The sequence below is a fragment of the Pinus tabuliformis genome, chromosome 5_2, assembly GCF_031772625.1.
Source record: "Pinus tabuliformis cultivar Carrire ecotype Pingquan chromosome 5_2, CPIR1, whole genome shotgun sequence".
In the NCBI taxonomy this organism is placed as follows: domain Eukaryota; kingdom Viridiplantae; phylum Streptophyta; class Pinopsida; order Pinales; family Pinaceae; genus Pinus; species Pinus tabuliformis.
Window position 1 is genome coordinate 438,839,669 of NC_142306.1, and position 10,741 is coordinate 438,850,409.

The 10,741-nt window shown below is 38.4% G+C and overlaps 1 pseudogene; it reads right to left on the reverse strand.

The window, feature by feature from the left end:
* Nucleotides 1-10,163: 10,163 nt before the first annotated feature.
* On the reverse strand, nucleotides 10,164-10,506 carry LOC149159554 (large ribosomal subunit protein eL38z/eL38y pseudogene; annotated as a pseudogene).
* Nucleotides 10,507-10,741: the final 235 nt, after the last annotated feature.

Here is a 10,741-nt window from a genome sequence, read left to right on the forward strand (position 1 = left end):
TCAAGCAAGGAGAATTGGGTCTCCGCTGAGAGCATCTTGCGTAGGGTAGAGGAGAAGATGTCAAGGTTTCCTTTGTCAAATCGAAAGGTAGTTTGAGGTGGGTCCTGAGGGGAGGGATGGGGTGGAAGGGGAGGGTCAAATTTGAGAGAGAAGGAAAGAAGTGAATGATCGACAAGGGGGATGGGGGAGACTAAGAAATGGCGAATAAAAGGGAGCAAGTTATGGCTAGCGAGTATATAATCAACTACATCCGCACCCCCGCCATATGGCCGGCATGTGAAAAAACAAAAGTATAGGAAACAAGGGAGACCATTTTGAATCAACAACCCCTGGGATTCCCCCAACTGCAATAGATGTTTACCATAAACTGTAGTGGACCCCAAAGCATCATCCAACATCCAATGAAGCCCTATTGAATCTGGATCTATCCCCTGGGTACAAAACACATCCTTTAATATGTCGTGGAGAGGGATCTGGAGATCTATAATGCGAGTATTGAAGTCACCTAGGAGGATGACTTCCCCAATAGCAGAGTACTGGGTGATGTCGGCATACAAGTCTATTAAGAGGTCCCCATTTGAGCCGTTATGGATGGAAAATGGTGAAGAGGTTGGGGGAAAGTAACAAGCTGCAATGTAGCTGTGCCTCGGAGGAGAGACTCCGAGGGACCTCATCTTCGGCTACCAAAGATACCTTGTTCCGGAGTGAGTCACTAGCCAAACAAGCAACTCCACCTGATCCTCTGACCCCTATCAATCTCCTCGTCTCCTGCTTGCAAACTAAGATCCAATGGTAACCTGCAATATCTGGGAGGGGTCGAATAGTGCTCGCATGAGTCTCAGTCACGAAGAGGATGTCTGTTGATTCGAGAGCATCATACAAGAGCCTTGACGATGACCAGAAAGATTCGTTACCATTCCAACAACAGATAGAAATTTTTGTACCCTATCGCCTCCCCAAACGGGCCCGTCATTTGGAACCTCCAGTTTGGGGTTCCCACCCAAGTGGGAAAGAGTCCCAAATGACTGCCCGAAGATTCCAGATAACTACCCATTTCCCTGCCTGTCGCACTGCCATAACCTGTTTTCAGGATTGTTTAAGTTCCATAACCTGTGCTCAAGTGAGGTCCTTATCCAAGAAAATCTTGTTGGGAAGAAAAAACAACTTATGCTTAGCCATGAGGGTGCGGATTCAATCAAATGCAGTATGAAACCTAAGGAATAGTGTGGAGTCGTAGCCCAGCCAGGGTCTGTCCAGAGGTATATCGGGGAGGCTAAGGGTGACCCGAAGGAACCTAGCCCCCACTTCCATAGGATCCGATGAGAGGTGGGGTAAAGGGAGGCCTCTCACCTTGAGATTTAATTCTCTTGCCCATCTGTTGCGTTCTTCCACATGTTTTGCTTGCATCACCTCCTCGACTGCTGCAAGAGGGGTAGGAGTTTTATCCTTCCCTCGAACCACTTGTACCCAAGAATTGATGTGTGTCTTAGTTTCTTGTTTGAAAGTGGCTTGTTGGGATCAGATTTCTTCCTACTTGCTTTTAAGGTCAATAATTTCTGCATGCAATGCACCATTTGGAGGATGGAGAATTTCTTGCTCATTAGTTTCATGTAACCTCTTCTTAAGGGATAAATTACCCACTTTCACCTCTGAAACTATGGTAGGAGAGGGTTTGTATTTCTGAATGGAACTACTTGTTTTCAGTTTCAAGAAATCCCATTTTCCACAGCATTTGTTTTACCTGGGCTGTCCAGAATGAGAAATCCGACTCCATGGCTCTATCAGATGGGCTGACTACCACTTGCTTTCGCTGGTCTTCAACCACTGATAATTCAGCAAAGGCTAAGCATGTCATCTTGGCACAACTCGTCTTGTTGCATGGATCCAATCCCTAAATTGAAATCCATTCTTTTGTCTTTGTTTGTTCTTCAACAGTAAAATTCATCAAAAGATTTAGAGAAGTCCCATCTACCACCATCTTGGTATCATAGTGAATGTCAAATCTGGTGGACAGATTCCATCAAACACTTGACATGCATCCTCCACATACCACAAACACCCGATTAATTCAAAACATTGCGCTGGTGTTCGCGAGCCGGTCTGAGATTTAACTGCGTGCTGGATTTTAGGCATGAGGAGATTGCAGAAATCGAGGTGGGTGTTGCGGAGAGCCTGCAATTGAAATGGCTCCGTAGTCGATTTCCAGCAAAGCCTGCCACTAAGAAGCAAAGCAGAGGAATCCACAACCTGAAGATGTTACCACTGTCTTTAACGCTAGCCTGTAATTATTTTAAACCCACGCATTTCTTGCTTTTACATCCGCCATAAAAACCCTAAGTCTCTGGAGCAATATTTAAACAACTGATTCTCCCTGAAGCTTTTTGTCCCGCATCGATTCGGGTTTCCTTTTTGCCCTTCCAACAGCTAATCGCTTAAACTTTACAGAACTTTAACGATTTGTTTCACTAGTTTTAACGATGCAGAACTGACCCATTTTCACAACATAGCGAAATCTCTAGACTTTCAAGCTATGCCGAGAAGAAAAAAAGAATATGATGATCTTCTGTGTCGTAGGCAGAGGAAGTCCCAAAATGGCTACATCTTGATCTGCCTAAGAGCACAGAGCAGTGTATTGAGTCTTTTCATGAAAGCTTACAGAGTTGGTGGAGGCAGAGTAAGTTATCATCTAATGCACTCAAACTATCTATTGCCATTGCCAATGATCTATACCCTAGACCAGGACCCAGTTTTGAAAGAAAAATCCAAGATGCTGTTCTGAATGAAAAAAGCAAAAAGTTGCATATACAAAATGAAAATCCAATTAACACGGTTGTACCATGAGTATTATGTTGATTCAGTCCATCAGTCAACGCCTGGACAAAAGATAGGTGTGATCTAAAGGGTCAACGATGTGCTCTTTTTTAGCGCCGACTATTAGAATCTTTAGTTGAAACCCAAAACTTACACAAACCAGAAATAAGAAGGTCATCCTTAACCCTAGGGTAGGTTTTGGGAATATTTCAAAATTTTATGGGGAGTAGTAAGGTTAATTATTTGAACTCACTGCTATCCATCTAAATTCAAGATATTTCCAGAAATCTGCAATTATAAGGTTATTTTTATAGTGTTCAAGATTTCTAGGATATCTTAGAATTTGACAAATATTATTACTCGATATTATTACGGTCTGTTATTACTATTGTCTGTTAAATTCCCAGATATTTGCAAAATCTACAATCAAAATAAAAATATCTTCAGTTACTCATGAGAAACAATAATATATTAAACCATATTCATGTCCAGCAAGCCGATCATATTAAGACAGTTTAAACATTCTCCTTCATACAGAGAATGACTAAGATCCTCCCGCAGAAGTTTGTGAAAATAGATTGAACAAAGAACCATAGGTTATGTTCGAAAACGAAATCCAGGGAATGCCGGACTTGTTACTGACTTCAAATGAACAGAAAAAATTTAGTCTGTGCTGTGACATACAATAAGGGAGACCCTATCTTGTGCAGATTGTGAAGTTGTTGTTCCAACTCCTCTCGCACGTTATCCAGAGTACATAAATTCACTGAATCCATCAGACCAATTGAAATCGAAAGTAATGTGTCGAAATTTTGAGCAGAGCGAATATGAATGCCCATATTAGGTTTCTTGCTTAGCAGGATCAAGTTGTGAAGTAGTTTAAGAAGTTACAGTCTAAGTTCTAACTATAAATTTGGGTGATCCAAAATAATTCAAACAAACTCAATACTCTCAAAAACCTGTAATAAAGTTTGAATAACTTACTAAAATAGGTAAAAATTAATAATAAAGGTAAATATGAGACATTGCAAAACAAGATCATTTACAAAGTATATGTGGCCTTGCTTTGGGTATGGAATCATAAGAGGTTGGAACAGGATATCCGAATGCAAAAGAGTGGTTATGGAGTTCGGGAGAGGAATTTCAAATCTGAAATTCATATTGAATTTCTTTACCGATGTAAAAAGGTTTTGATTATATTTAACGAGATAATCACCCGTGCAAAGACAATTCGCCCGTCAAATTTCATCCCTGATGGAAGTATGACCATGAAAAAGCAAGTTCCAACTTGCAGCAACATTAAAGGTTGCAGTGTGTAAGGTACATCCCCAAAGTCAATCAACAGGCACAGGACTTGTTGGGACTGACTGCAGAAGGTAACGGAGCTTGGAGCAGGCAGGGATGGAATTTGATAAGTCCGTTCAGGGATGGAATTGGATGGAAAAAATGTTTGTCAAGGGTTGACTTACTGATTAAATATAGTGAATTTTTTTTATTTTTTTTTTTCTTCTCGTTTATTAACATTTATGTTAAAGTAATTAAGATAGACAACATTTTTGCTAAAGTAATTAAAAGGGAAATTAGAGTTTCATATCTTCAAATTCGACTGGTCTTTCAGTAATTAATAAGTAAATTTTTTAAAACTAGCAACAATTTTTTATTAAAAATTAATAAAATCCGTACTATAGAGTTATAAACATAGTTAAATTAATTAAAAATGATAAAATTGGCTGTAAAAATAGTTTAATTAATAAGATGTTTAATTTTGAAATCCCATTTCTCTGGGAAGGTAACTGAGTGAGCTTGTGGGAATTCAGTCACAAGAATCCGAGGAGGATGCCTGATAAGAGACCAATCCTGGTTGACTTAAGTTGAATTATTTTTATTTTGTTTAATTTATAATTTGTGGTTTTTTTGATTTTTTTTTTTTTTTATTTATTAAAGTTATGTAATTTGCACCCAAAAAAATAAAAAATCAATACACTAAATTTATTTATAAGTCACAAATAAATTTTATATAACAAATAATCTTACTCAAAAATATATTTATTTTTTCAAAATATCTATAATTTTTTATTCCCTATAAAATCTCCCTTACAGATACACCAAGTTTCTCTTACTATAGTTATCAATTATGTTACACAGGAACCACTCCCAAGAGTTGGGAAACTCTTTCCAATGGTTCCCACGCTTCCGGGAGCTTTGGAACTGTATGTAAATGTTCCATTTTCAGCAGGAGCTGCAATGGAAGATTGGGAAACTTCTGGGAGCTTTGAAAGCTATTTTTTTTTGGAGTTCCCATGTTCCCTGGGGTTGGGGAATGCAAAGTCTGTAGAGAAATATGTTGAACTGCCCACAAAACATGAGCCTAAGTTGAAACCTTCACAGGAAGAAAGGCCAAAGACATCCTTAACACCTATATCCTTAATTGAAAAACTGGAGCAATCTCTTGATGGATACATGAGCCTTGAGTTGAAACCATCCCAGGAAGAAAGACAAAAAACATCTTTAACACCAATATTCTTAATTGAGAAACTAGAGCAATCTCTTGATGGATTAAGGAAGGGTGTGGCACCTCGATGTAAGGGCGATATCTGGGATGTCATGCCGACGAGTATTTCTTTTGTTGTTTATGTATATATATAGAAGAAAATTGTGAGCATATTGTAAGTGGTAGTCAATGCAATGCTTAAACAGTAGAGTTGCTTTATTTTTTCTCTTAAGAATAATTAGCTAAACATATGTAAAACTGTCCCTTTGTATTTTTAAGCGAGATTGTTTCAAAGACTCGTCATGTGTCATAATGATATTGATATTTTAATATTTGAGACTCAGAGAGAAAGACATCCAAAAAATATATTTATATATAAGAAAGATTATATATTTATTATTTATATATTTAAATTAATTTTAATATTTGAATATTTTGATTCAATATTAATTTTGATTATTATATAAATTATATAATTAAAAAAATATCTTTTATTTTTTATTATATAATATTACCGCTCGGGATTAGCCGTTTCTTGTAAATTTTGAAGAAAACGTCAAACCCTTTTAGATAACCTTACTCAAATTCCCACTATTCCCACATGCCAAAAACTCATACAACATAAATTATCAATCATCTTTAACTACAACTATCGAGGCCATCCCTATTTGCTCAATTGCTCTCTAAAATTGCAAGAAGCGAAAGTTTTGTAAGAAGCTCGATAGACGGAGTAACGTAGGTTTATTTAATAACCAGTAAATTTCTTTCAAACTACTTGTTTTATGTTTTAGTTTCTGCTTTTTGGAATTTGAAGATATGATTATAGGTTTTTTTGGTCTTGTATTTTTTATTATAATTTTTAATCATTCCAATTATATATCCTTATGAACAAATAGATTGAGTAGTTTAATTTTTTTTAAAGATATTTAGATTATATATTAATTTCTTTTTAAAGATATTTAGATTATATAAATATATAATTTTATTTTTTAATTAATTTTTTTAATGATACAAATTAATTAGGAAAAAACCAGGCCTGAGAATTTTACAAATTTTTGAAACAGTATATAAAACTCAAACATTCAGTTTTAATCAATCTTTTCCTGGATTTTTGACTAAACTTAATCTCCAAAAAAACTTAAAATTTGAAATATTAACAATTTTTATTTAGTTAAATTCATAGAGCTATAGATTTCTGGAATATTAACTGTCCGCCGCCTCTATTTTGCTCTCTCATCTGCCATCCCTTCCCCCCCTCCTCTTCCCCATCAAGTTTTGGAAAGCCCCCTGCCCTCTCAAATCTATCCTTTTCTCCTGGCTTCTCTTCTACAACAGGAACCTGTCTTAGGATGTTCTCCAGCACAAGGGATGGCACGGGCCTGGTAGATGCCCTCTCTGCCGTGCCGATATTGAATCAAACATCCACATGTTCCTTCACTGCGCTGCCTCTGTTGCAATCTGGTCCGAGCTATCCTCTCTATATGGCTTTCCTCTTAGCATGTTTCCCTCTGTGGCGGATGCTTTCTTCTGGTGGTCCTCTCAGAGCCCCACCTTGCGTGGCTTATTCATCCTCTCCGTTTGGCACATCTGGAAATGGAGATGCCGCTGCATCTTCCAGGAATGCTCCCTGCCTTTGGATTCCATCATCCCCTTGATCGTCGGCTCTCTGCCTCCAGAATAATTTTCCAGTTTTATGCTTCTTTATACAGCAGCACATAATGTCAAAATCGGGCGTCTTTTTGCTTTTTTGCTCACAGTCCCTGCATCCATTTCTCTTGCAGGCTATCTGATCTTCTTGGTTTCTCTTCATGCTTTCGGTTGGCTGCAGATTTGCGCCACCCTATGATGATCTTTGGCTCATCGTGCTCGTCTTCCTATAGACATTCAGTCCATCAATTCTCGGGGACTTTTTCCCCAGGCGCACGTCTATCTGAAACTTTTTCGAGTTTCTTTTATCTCATATGTATTCCGAACTATTATATGCTCTCAATATAAATTTATCCAGCTTTTTTCCTCTGAAAAAAATAATAAGATCAATTTACTTTGCTGTTATTTATTGAATTTCCAAATATTCTCGAAATCTGTAATCATTAAAATAAAGATTAATTTACTCATTCAAAACAATAATATATGAAACCGAGTTCAAGCCCAACAGGCCGATCACATTAAAATAGCTTTTAAACATTCTCCTCCATAAAGAGAATGACTAAGATCTTCCACCATATGTTTGTGATAATAGATTGAACAAAGAACCACACGTTATGTTCGAAAGCGAAATCCAGGGAATCCCCAATTTGTTAATTTCTTCAAATGACCAGAAAAATCCGGTCTCTGCAATGACACACAATAAGGGAGACTATATCTTGTGGAGATTGAGAAGAAGATGCTCCAACTCTTCTCCCACGTTATCCAAAGCGCTTAAATTCATTGAATCTAGCACTCATTGAAATTGAGACGCAACGTATCGAAATTTTGAGTGGAGCGAATATAAACACCCATATTAGGTTTCTTGCTAACTAGCAAGATCAACTTGTGAAGTAGTTATTTCTTTGGAGATTCAAAATACCTCAAATGAATTCAACACCCTTGAAATATTCGAAGGGTTTTAATAATTTACCAAAATATGTAATCTAAAATAGTAGTAAAAGTAAAAAAAGAAAATATAACACCTTTGAAAACAAGCTCCTTTACAAAGTACATGTGGCCCTCCGTTGGGTATGGAACCATAATGTTGGAACAGGGCATCCAAATGAAAAAGCGTGACTGTGGAGATTTAAAAAAAAAAAAAAAATGGCCGTGGAAGAGCAAGTTCCAAGAGTATAGTGCAAAACTTACGTCCCGTACGTCAATCAATAGGCAGAGGATGGATTGATTGCATAAAGTAATAAAGTAACCTAGTTTGGTAGTAAAGATTATGAAAAAGGGTTCATATCCATTGAATGATAGAGGAAGCTAAAGGGAAGAGGTAGTAACAGATCCCCATTATGAGTGAAATGGCATCCCTCTCAAATGGGTATTATCAGAAGTCCTTGTAAATATGACCATGGTAAGAAGATGCATCATGGAATCAAGAGCTTGTATAGAAAGGACATAGCTCTTGGGAATCTTTTTGGACATTAAAGGAAAAGAAAAAGTCATCTAGGTCAAAGGGAACATTTGTCAGATGGGGATACACTAGATCCTGAAAAGTCTCTCAGCAGAGGATGCCCTTGTCTGGAAAGGCAGCAAGAGTTTCATCAGGATTTTCCAACTTAAGGAAGTCATGAGATGAAGGGTTGATGACATGATGACGCAAATCAAGGGATTGAAAATCCGTTCAAAAAGTTGTTGAAAGGAGTGTGAAGGAAAAATGAGGTATGTATGCTTGTATTTATATTTGATGTTGTAATGTCGTGATATATGGTTGCAGGTAAAATGAATCAAGCATGATCAAAAGGGAAAGGATATCCTCCTTTGAAAGGATGCAAAAAGACATAACTCTAACTAGATGAAATCAACATAATATGTCCTCATATGAAGTATGAGGCGGTTGACTACAATTGAAGAACTCTGAGAGCTCATAGGAATGAAAGATGTGAGGATGGAAGAGATTGTGAAGTATGCAACCTTGATGAAGGCAATCAACATCAGAAGCTCAGGAAGACTTGACCAGAAAATGTTGCGGAGAGATGTGAAGGCTCTGATGGAAATCTGAAAAGATGAAGACCCTTAACAACAAATATCTTTGGGAGATATGTCAACATGTATACAGAATGTTGATACCTACAAGAAGATGTCATTGGTAGAAGACCATCACCAAAAAGGTAATATGTGATTTGTTTTTGGTTTCTGACCTCTTGGAGAAACTCTGGGTATGTGTGCAGAGCCAAGGTAAGGAGAGTTGTGAAGGATGTCACAACTATGTACCTTGTGATCCAGAGAAATCGCTGTTGAAGGAAAGTGAAGACAGATGAGCTTATGAAGCAAGCCCCAGATGTAAAGCCAAGGAGGATACTTTCCGGGAAAGAAGGAATGACATGATGGAAGAAAGTGATGGATGGTTGAACCTTACATGTGAAGAAATTGATGACATCGAAGCCTTGTGTTATCACAAAATCTAACCCTGATAGGCTGTTGATCAAGTAGACTCTGAGTAACTTTTTCAAACCAATCTTTCGGTTGAGGCTTAGCCTCCTCAACCTGAGAGGGCTCTCTCAATAGGTTTAAGATTTTTGATTAATGATTAGATGGCTAACTCTAGAAATAAAAATGGACAAAAATGTATAACTGGTTGAATCTGTTGACACCTAATCTTCATGATTGGGTGAATTTATGTAAATAATTAAATTAGGAATGTGAACAGTCATCGGGAGATGAACTGAACAGTCACTCCCTATTGTATATAACAAAGACCTACCTAATGGAATAATACACGAATCAGTTTTTGTTTTGTGGAGTTACTGCCTGGCCTGACATGGTATCAGAGCCAGCTCCTTTTTTTAGCTCCTGTGCCTTGTAACTCCCTTATCTGACTGAGTGCCTGTACTATCTGCGTTCTGTCTGCCATTACCTGCGCTCTACTCCATACAAAGCCTGCTCCATGCAATACGCTGCCCATATATTCGTTGGTGCCAGATTCTGACATTTTCTGTCAAGCCTGCTACTGTTACGCTGCTCGCCTTGAATGCTGCTGCCATTTTCCTAAACAAACCCTACGCTGCAACGTTCCTCTGCGTATGGAATCCTTTTCACAGCAAATCCTATAGTTTTCATTGTTTAACGCATCTACATCATCTCTGAACCCTGCCTGCGTGCCCTCCATTGTGAACAAAAACTGCGCATGAGATCTTCGTTCAAACCGTCGGCCTCCTGAGATACACGCTCAGTGCACCAGCGTTCTAACCATACAAGGAAACATTGTTTCTTGGCTTCTATAATCGAGGAGTTCGGCTTCGCTCACCAGGGAGGCCTCACCATACCCTGCGAGGTCGTGAACTGTCAAATCTGGAGGCAGAGACTGCTTGAGTTTGTCAGCCTTCTCAGAGTCAAAGACGCACAGAGTGTAAAGATACTTATTACACCTGACCTTGAACTTCACTACATTTTTACTTCTCTTGATATTCACTGACCGTGCATCTTTGCGACGGGCAGTCAGAAGAAAATCTTTGATCTCGCTTATTTGTTTAGGCATGGCTTCTGATAATGGTGCTCTTCCGCCTTGGCGCTGCTTGTAAATGTTTTCAAGCAAGTCTTGAGGGATCTGGAAGAAATGACCCCGCCGGCCAGTCTCTGAGCCTCGAGGACTTTTACCCCAAGGAACGCGAGTGTGGATCGGAGTCTTTGGATCCAAGCGACGGCAGGTGAGAATAGCAAATACTTGAAAAAGAAAAAAAATTCGTTATATGATGGGACTGTCCGCCAGCTAGTTCCGCTTGCATTGCTGGAGAGCCGGGGATAGCT